Source organism: Varroa destructor, unplaced genomic scaffold (assembly GCF_002443255.2).
Source record: "Varroa destructor unplaced genomic scaffold, Vdes_3.0 BEIS01000004.1, whole genome shotgun sequence".
NCBI classification, from domain to species: Eukaryota; Metazoa; Arthropoda; class Arachnida; order Mesostigmata; family Varroidae; genus Varroa; species Varroa destructor.
Genome location: NW_019211457.1, coordinates 30832699 through 30841321, shown reverse-complemented (window position 1 = coordinate 30841321; position 8623 = coordinate 30832699). Strand labels below are relative to the sequence as shown.

At 40.0% G+C, this 8623-nt stretch overlaps 1 long non-coding RNA gene across 1 annotated transcript; it reads right to left on the bottom strand.

The window, feature by feature from the left end:
* Window positions 1-281: 281 nt before the first annotated feature.
* Window positions 282-8361, bottom strand: LOC147756075 (uncharacterized). The gene is made up of 2 exons (XR_015326842.1): window positions 6997-8361; window positions 282-5895 (listed from the first exon to the last, which is right to left on the bottom strand). It is a non-coding gene; the product is annotated as an uncharacterized LOC147756075 (long non-coding RNA).
* Between the last annotated feature and the right edge of the window lie 262 nt (window positions 8362-8623).

The window sequence follows — 8623 nt, the reverse complement described above, 5'->3', positions numbered from 1 at the left end:
AGAAGGCAGAAAGGAAATTTGGATGCTGAGATGATTCAGTCATTTCGAACATAACTGCGAACAACGATACCGCTACTTACTCTGCCGATGTCATATTATTTTTGCTTTAATACCACGGTAACCAGCATGATACCGCGTACCCGACAAGCGGAGAGATAGTAGGAAAATGCGAAATCTAAAAAGGATTGGTATAGGTTACGTGAGGATCTAAATTAGCCCGACCTAAGTTATAGGTTTCATATGTGTGCCAGCCGTATGTGGAAAGGAAAAGGTCTTAAGCCTAATATACCACGAATGTAATTTTAACAATTTCTTTTATTATAAGAAACAAACGATAGGTTATCGTTTTATAATAACAGTATCAATATAGAATTTGGTTTCGAGTTCTAGGAAAGAACTAAACAGCGAGTCCTGATACTTCCGTTATTATCGTCCGAACATTACATATTCAAAATATTCGTATTTAGACATGTTTTGAAACGGTAAGCAGCATTCGTTAGAACGACACAACAAATAATTGTTTTGTAGTCAGCTCACTGATGGCGTTCCCTGTGCCATACTAGTGGTATTTCACTTATCAACTACCTAGCTGATTCTAATCAAGCTAAATATTCTTTTTTAAGTTCATATTCAATTTATTCATTGTCAAATTTATTCGGTCTTTAACGCCGAGCAGCGTTATGGACCCCTCACAGCCGACAGAATGGTGCGTAGACAATGTGCGTAACAACATGTGTTGTCGATATGCCTGATTTTTTTTACTCGATTTTCGATCTGTTGTAAATTAGCTTTGACTGGTTTTGTTTGTACTTGAGTTAGCTTTCTTACAAGTGCGCTTCTATCAATCAGAGCAGTGATGTTGCGATCAGTCGTAAATGCACTCGCTGGCTCGCTAGTGTGGCTGTTATTCTGGCCTCCATTCCGCACCTCAGTTGTGGGTCTATTACTTAATCTGCTCCGACGAAGGTTTCTATATGCACCGGGACCTCGTAACGACATTATTATTACCTCATTTTTACTGTTCGTAACGTAGCGACGTTCCGTCGCTGCCCAGTAAACGTATCCGGTCCCTTCAAGTTTGCTTGTGACATTCCTCCGTCTGGTGTGATTGAATGGCAAAATAAATGAAAAACTGTGTGGTGTATAGGTGTGATTTATTTGTCAGAGACAGCGTTCAGCGAGATCATGACCATCCTAACAACATGGATAACAGCCTTAATAAAAGCCCAACTGTCGGCGACACTGAAGAGAACAATTACAACGATAGCGACAACTACATTAGCAACCTCGGGAGACTTGGATGAGAGAAAGGCATTAGCTCGTAGAGGATCGAATTAGTCGGTCGATTTAGTCTAGTCGTTCCCGGTAACGGTGATGTTGCGTGGATGAGACTAACCCAGACCCGTCGAGGTATCGTCCATCTTTCAAGCATAATGTGATTGTGTCTCATTTACAGGACGTCGACGCCGCATAGACCACCGAGAACGAGCCGAGCTCCGGTAATGTGATGGGTTATACAGGAAAGTGGAAGTGACATCAACTACTGTGATAGTACATTAACACCAGTAACATGCGTATGATAAAAATCGAAGGCTGCAGAAGACGTAGTATGTGAACAGTGTCAAAATGAGGCGAGGCTTTGATGGCATTAAGAGACGATTAAACAGAAATAAGGGCAGGGTCAGGCAGGCGGGCAGGACGGAGCAGCGAGAGACTATGGTATACCCTGCGACGCGATATTCAGGGCGAATGATAACGTAATTACACAATGGGCGCTTCGTGGACGGAACATATGAAAAGGATCATCGAAAACCAGCAGCAGACGGGCGAAGATGAAGACCATCGGAGCTAGAAAGAAGAATATCGACAACAAACTGGTTTCTATCGAAAGTGTGATAACTTTTTTTTTACCTGGCCCACTTCGCTGCTGTAGAAATCTGAGTTCTTCTAACATTAGGATATTAACGTGGTACAGACTGGCGTAACAACGTCGTCGTCGTCGTCGTCGACATCCCGATTCACCCCGATTTCTGTCCTTATTTGTAGGTCATCATTCGGCCAAAAAACACATGTCGTTGTGCACTTTGTGTCGATGCGGCCATTTATATGCTGATTCCGAAGTGACAAGGAAAAATGCGACAATTATGTTTACACCTATTTCACTTACAAAGATACACAGCTAATTAGTTACCGTGACAGACACATATTAAAGCGAAGCATTAGAGATACACAACCTGCTAGAAAGTGTACCGACCAATATTTTGGTGACGGATAAAATAAGCCAATATACACAAATGTATACGTACCGCGCAGAAGCAGGACAACACCCATGTAGCTCTTCGATATTGTAGCATTATTGCTACTTATTATAGCTACTCATGCAGTAAAAAATACTTTCCTTTTCTAAAATAATTCTAATGGTATTAGTAGATCGGAAGACGCGACCGTGCCTCAGTTTTATCAATTTTATATCGTAATAAAAATGTTTTTTTTTTCTCTGGGTTGCCTTCGAATTAGTTAACTATAGTGCTGCTCTTCTATTACTTTGCAGGGGAATTGTGAGGTCCACAATAGTGAAGCAGCCTATCATTGTTCCTTCTAGTAATAAGGTCATGCCCATAGTTCATGAATGCACTGGGTCGGTTGCTTAATTATGGTAGAAAATTTGTCGCCTAATACTGCGCCCGATCAAAGTGTATGGACTTTGTCAACTATTCGATTAAATTCACTATGTGGAAATTGCTTTCATAGTGAAATATAGATCGTATGTACTATGGAAGATGGCCATTATAGCAGTTAATCAGGATTTTGCGTTCTGTTTTTTCATATCTATCGTAAATTACTCAATAGACCATTAACAGGTAAATTTAATTTTTTAAATAATCATTTTTACCCGAAATCGTGGCATAACTTATTTGATAAATAGCAGTCGTGTCGGGAGCAAGCACAAATCAAGCGCTCCAAATGGTCAATTATTAAATTTATTGTTTTTGATTCTGATTTCGAGCTCAAAATCAGCAATATGTTGATGAGCAATATTTCATTTTTTTGATACTTTAATTTGGTATTACGTCTCTTTACGACATCGCATAGATGTCGCATAGGATGACGGTACGATTTTGAATATCCGCACCAATATTATGAGCCGAAGCCGAATGCTGTTACGAAACGCAAAAATTTCGCTCCTCGTTAGGGCGGTGTCCGGCTTCACGTTTATTCCAAGACCAATAGGACGGAAAATTTTACTTTAGTCGATTGGATAGGCAAGAAGGACGACCCTTTAGTAAAATTATTTGCGCCTGCTGTAACCGAGCACTGGACAAGAGACAGCGACTGAAGAACCTGAAACTTAAAGCGGTACGATTTCGTGGACCAACCACGCTTAGCGATAGTATTTGACAACGTCCGCTCCAACTCCCTATCTCGTCCTGTTTTCCCTACCGCGTATTAAATGCGATCGCTTATCGCAACTCAGTGTTAGCTATCCGAAAGACGAAAGCTGTCTTGCCAAGCATTTCTTTGTCGAGAACTATGGTTATAGCTTTTGCATCGTCAGCCGCTATCGGTGCAAGACGCCGAGCTAAGGATAACTGCGGGATCTTGACTGGAAAGTCAAGTTATTTCGCTGCATTGAAACTAGTAACTGCTGCTGACAGAGTTTTTTTTCCAACGAGCTTGATACCTTGAAAAGGGTAGGATTTGGATGAGGGTGCAGGAAAGTTTGGGAAATCGGACCATCTCAACTGGCACATGGTCACTTTTGTGTAAAGCTAGTACGACACAAACGTCGTTTGTCCTTCTTAGGCTTAGGGAAGAACAAATCTGCCCATTTACGCTTTCTCAATTTATCCTAAATTCATGTCTACTGTATACATTCAAATAATCGTCAAGCAAAATTGGTAACTTCACGGAAATCCTAATTAGAAATCGCAATGGAAGCTATAGGAGTTAAGCTTTTTCGTAAGATGTTCATAAACCAAGAAGCAGAAAATACAAATAGCCTAAAAAATCCTTGATTGCTTTGAGCCACAAATCGACAGACAAGGCACACTACACAAAGTGAATATCAACTCACGGGGCCTAATAAAGTAAACAATTGAGCTACGCATATAAGTGTTTGCATTTTAAGCCCGGGAGAACTGAAGTGGTGCAGAGTCAGATCTGATAACAGCAATTACGACAATGTATCCGATTTAATGCAAACAAACTGATATGTACGTATGTGCAGAGCCAAAGGTTAATCTGCAACAGTTCTTTTTTTATCTGCCCGAATATGTGCGTACTAGGCAGAAGGGAACTGTACGCGAGGATGCCAAGCAAACAAGCTGCTCTCAGTATAGAACAATCATCGCTTTTCTTTCGCAGAAACTTAAGATATAATAACAATAGTAACATGTATATTTTAATCATTATGGCCGTTTAGTATGGCCAAAATTTGCGAGACAATTGCAATGATGGTAATGATGATTATCCTTATTATTATTATTATAAAAATTAAATTATGGATTTGTTTACATGTAGCGTATAGTGCCGTTAAATAGTTTAACAGAACTTGGGTTCGTCTAAGATTTGTGTAGTCTGTTGATCGAACAGCTTGAAACATACACGCTACAGCCATCAGTTAGTTCTAGGCTGATGCTGGGGCAGTCAAAACATGGGCGGCTGTCCCATAAAGAGTGACTAGTCGATCCTACCATACACATACGGCCATTTTCACTACCACAGACTCACAGCTGCCTCGAGGACTCCAAAATGTAGAACAGCGGAGAAAGTCGTGTACCAGCAGGTCTCGTTGGAAGTAATATCTAGGCTGGTCAACTGCCAGGCAATAAGGCGAAAGCAAACGAAAGCCCCTAACATCTGCTATAGAGTGCGTTTTTTATTCTAAACAAGAATCCTGCTGCTTCTAGTCTGTATCGATCGATGTTGTGTTCAAGCCATTATCTCTTTTAGTTCTCTAACTCCAAGCTATTTTACAATCATATAGCCCTATAGTTATAATTTGGATGATTGCTTTTACATATTTTTATGTTGATTCGTCTTTGATTATTCGTCTAGGCCGTCTACCGTCGTCTACGGAGGTCTACCGCATCGGCGGGACGTGTATGAAACAGACCTCACAACCCTCCCTTACAATATAAGACAAGTTATATCTCTCTATAGTAGTTATTTTGTTATATTTTTGTTAATATTCCATTATGTAAAAAATCAATTATATTACTGTTAAGTACGCGTCCTCAGTACTACAAAAAGGCTATTTTTTCAAACATTTATTTTATTTTGCATTTTTCATGGACATTTAATTCCCCTATAATCTCAACTCACGTCATATTGCACTGACCGCTTCGTATCTATTTTTATAATTGTGCACGTTTTATTTAATGTGTTTACGTTTGTTAGCTACGTTGAGCTCGTATTGTTTTTGTACAGGGAGCTAAAAAAATATGTTAATATTTAAAAATACTTTAATTAACAAAAGGTTATCTGATATAGTGGGTTGATTGGACCTGTAAAGGAGGTTAAAAGGCTTAAATAATTTTTAAACCATGTAAGGCAGAACAATGATATTCATAGATAGGATGCCTGTGCAAAAGTTTCTCAACGGCTCTATACTTATGATTTGTATTCCTATATGTATTTATATTATCGATAGTTTATTTGAAAAATCCACGATAGAACACGCCTCACCACCTATTTCATGCATGGACACAGTCAAAATCATAGCGTATATTATTGGGGATTATGGGTGCTGGAGCATTGCTCGATTCTGTGTTTCTAGATCCAGAAGCGTAGCGATGAGGTCGTATGTTGTCGTTCAGTAACTCCACTGGGAGCTATTGATCACCGTGCCGCCCATCCATGACAATCTTCAGGGATCTAAGGTATATGGTAGCACTGACAGTTCGGACGTCGGATAATATGTGATAATTACACATGCCCATAGTTTTCATTGTATCAACTTACATAGAAATCTATTCGCCACTGCTAGCAAGGTGGATTGTTTGTTGTCTGACTTGTTTTTAGAGGAGGGCACAAGCTAATTCACACTTCGTATATGGCGGCGGCATTCACAATTTCACTACTAATATTTGCTAACTATTAGTTATTTCCAGAGTGCACCATACGTGTTTCCAATAACTATAGATTCGGTTTGTAAGTTGTTCATTTTTTCCTCATATTCAGTGTTTTTCCTTATAATTGTATACCGCGTACTTTGAGGAAATCCATATTAAACTCGCAGTTGTTCGTACTCCGTTTCGTTTAAAAGCTTCAGTCACCATAACACCTTGTTCTTCTGTTTAAAGTACTGAGCCGCAGTCACCACCTCTATATCCGTCCATCTCCCGATTTATAGTCATAAAAATGCATACGTGTGACAAACCATTGCTTTGCTGAGAGCCTCAGTGCTATGTTTTTACCGATTTTTAATGGATTATCATTGCTCTCGTCTTCGAAAGATAGAAACTTCGAATAAGACTTTCAGCGTTATATTAAAACTCCAAGTTTCCCCTAAAATTATGCGTTCCCTGATAATGCACAGTTAGTCTCTAATAATAAATAGCTAAAATTTGATATATTTATTAGTAAAATTTCGTCTGCTCTTGGCGCGTAGTTTCAAGGTCGTTCAAAGTGCTAGACACGCTAAACAGCTGTGGCAAATGAATATATGTTAAAAGTACAGTAACTTCGCATATTTCGATAGCAATAGCAATTTGTTACGTGTAGGAACCATTATTGAAAGATTATGTATAAATTACGGTTCTGCTTTTGTATTCTTTCATTTTACTTTTATTATAAAGGTCTGCACCCACATCCTTTTTAATTTAGTACATTTCCGCCGTTTTACTTTGAGAAAACAGATAAAGAAATGCATTTATAATACGCGACATTTCTTTGTTGTCGTTTGCTTGTTTGGAGGAACAACTTGCATGCAACTATGGCGTTACTATTTTACCTGTCGGCCAGAATGCATCGTACATTGCACAGATATCTTACATTTTGGTTGAGTGTCGGGCCTGCTTCTGCGAAATTGTTGCTATTTCTCTTATCTCCGAATTTGTACTTGTTCTCATCACTGTAAACACACAGACTATGTATGTGCATTATTGGTTTATGAGTAGATGTAGCACCGGATGCAGTAGCAGCTTTTCGCTCGGTTCTATGCTCCGAAATGGATCCTCTAAGCAGAACCCTACTGCGGCTGCCCTCCGATCGCACGCTTTGCTTTCCATATAGCCGTTTGCCAAAACACAATGCATGGAATCGAATCGTGTCAGACTATATATATGGTGTGTGGAACATAGCAACGTGAACATGTTTTATGCACGTTGCACGTCTTGTTTGTCGTTGTCACCACGCTATGCCCTACGTTACCGAACTACTACTAGACACTTCTCCGCCTGCTTGCTCATTTCCTTCATAATCACAGAATCCAAAATGCAAACAACAGAAGTAGCTCGAGCAGTAATTATTGTAGTGGCAGCCCTCTTCGAAATTTTCCCGAGCGAATTCATTTTGGGAGCTGGAGTTCGGCGCATACCGAGTGAGGGAGCGCAACAAGGCAAAGAGAAGCTAGTCTCGCGATTGCAAACGTCGTAGGATCTGCGCCGTTAGTTACTGTGCTATACAACACTGTTTACTGCTCGAGGAAAGGAGACCCATGAAACAAACGCTTGAAAAAAGACGGCGACGCTCACTATAGCAACGTAGGAGGCAATACCGCCATTGCAATCAATTATGGAGGCAAAACGGGATTGTTAACAGCCCCTAAAGGCTCATCAATCGATGCGACAGCTCCAAACGCAATGATTCTTACGCTAATGAGGACAAAGATTTAAAAGCAACCCTTTACTGTCGGACTGGAGAGCTTAGTCGCATCCTTAGACTAATACACGAATAGGCACGCAGGCAAACGATTTGGTCTGATTGTGTGATTTGGTCAGATGACGGTAGCCAACAAGTGGCGTATCTCTGTATAGCGTAGCACTGCTTCCGTTCGATCTTCCCTTTTTAGGGCATTGCTTCCTTAAGCCGAGAAGGAAGCTAAAAAAAGTGTAAAAAAATACTTTGAATATAAGCCTACATCGCAGACGAAAGCCTACAAGTCTACGAATTTCTAGTTTTATCCGTACGCTAACGTCATGTTAACGGAAGTCACCAGCCCTGCTAAAAGATAAAAAGGCTTTGTAGATTGCTCGTTTTTATACAGATGTTCTAAACGAGAGAAAGATAAAGACAAATGTAAAGGAAGCAAATTCAGTCTATAGAAATATTGACTGTGCAACTCTTTCCCAAAGATTTGATGTCGATTGAAATCGTCATGGCGGAGGACGAACTTATGCACCCTGTCAATGATGAGCGTCATGTTAGGCTCGTCCTGCAAGCAACAGTGAGCTAGTTACTCTTAAAGTTTTTGCTTCCTGGGTGTTTAGTTCAACGATATGCAAATGCGGCTCAACAGATAACTTCAAGATTCTATTCTGTTCTAAGTGTAAAACCATATTCGTAACGAAAGTACGCTTGCGGGTCCTGTATCAACTTTTTCATAGAAAGGACAAATGAACATCGGCCATCGTGCCCATCTCAAGCCATAACCAGGTCATAACTGCGTACTAGAAAAACC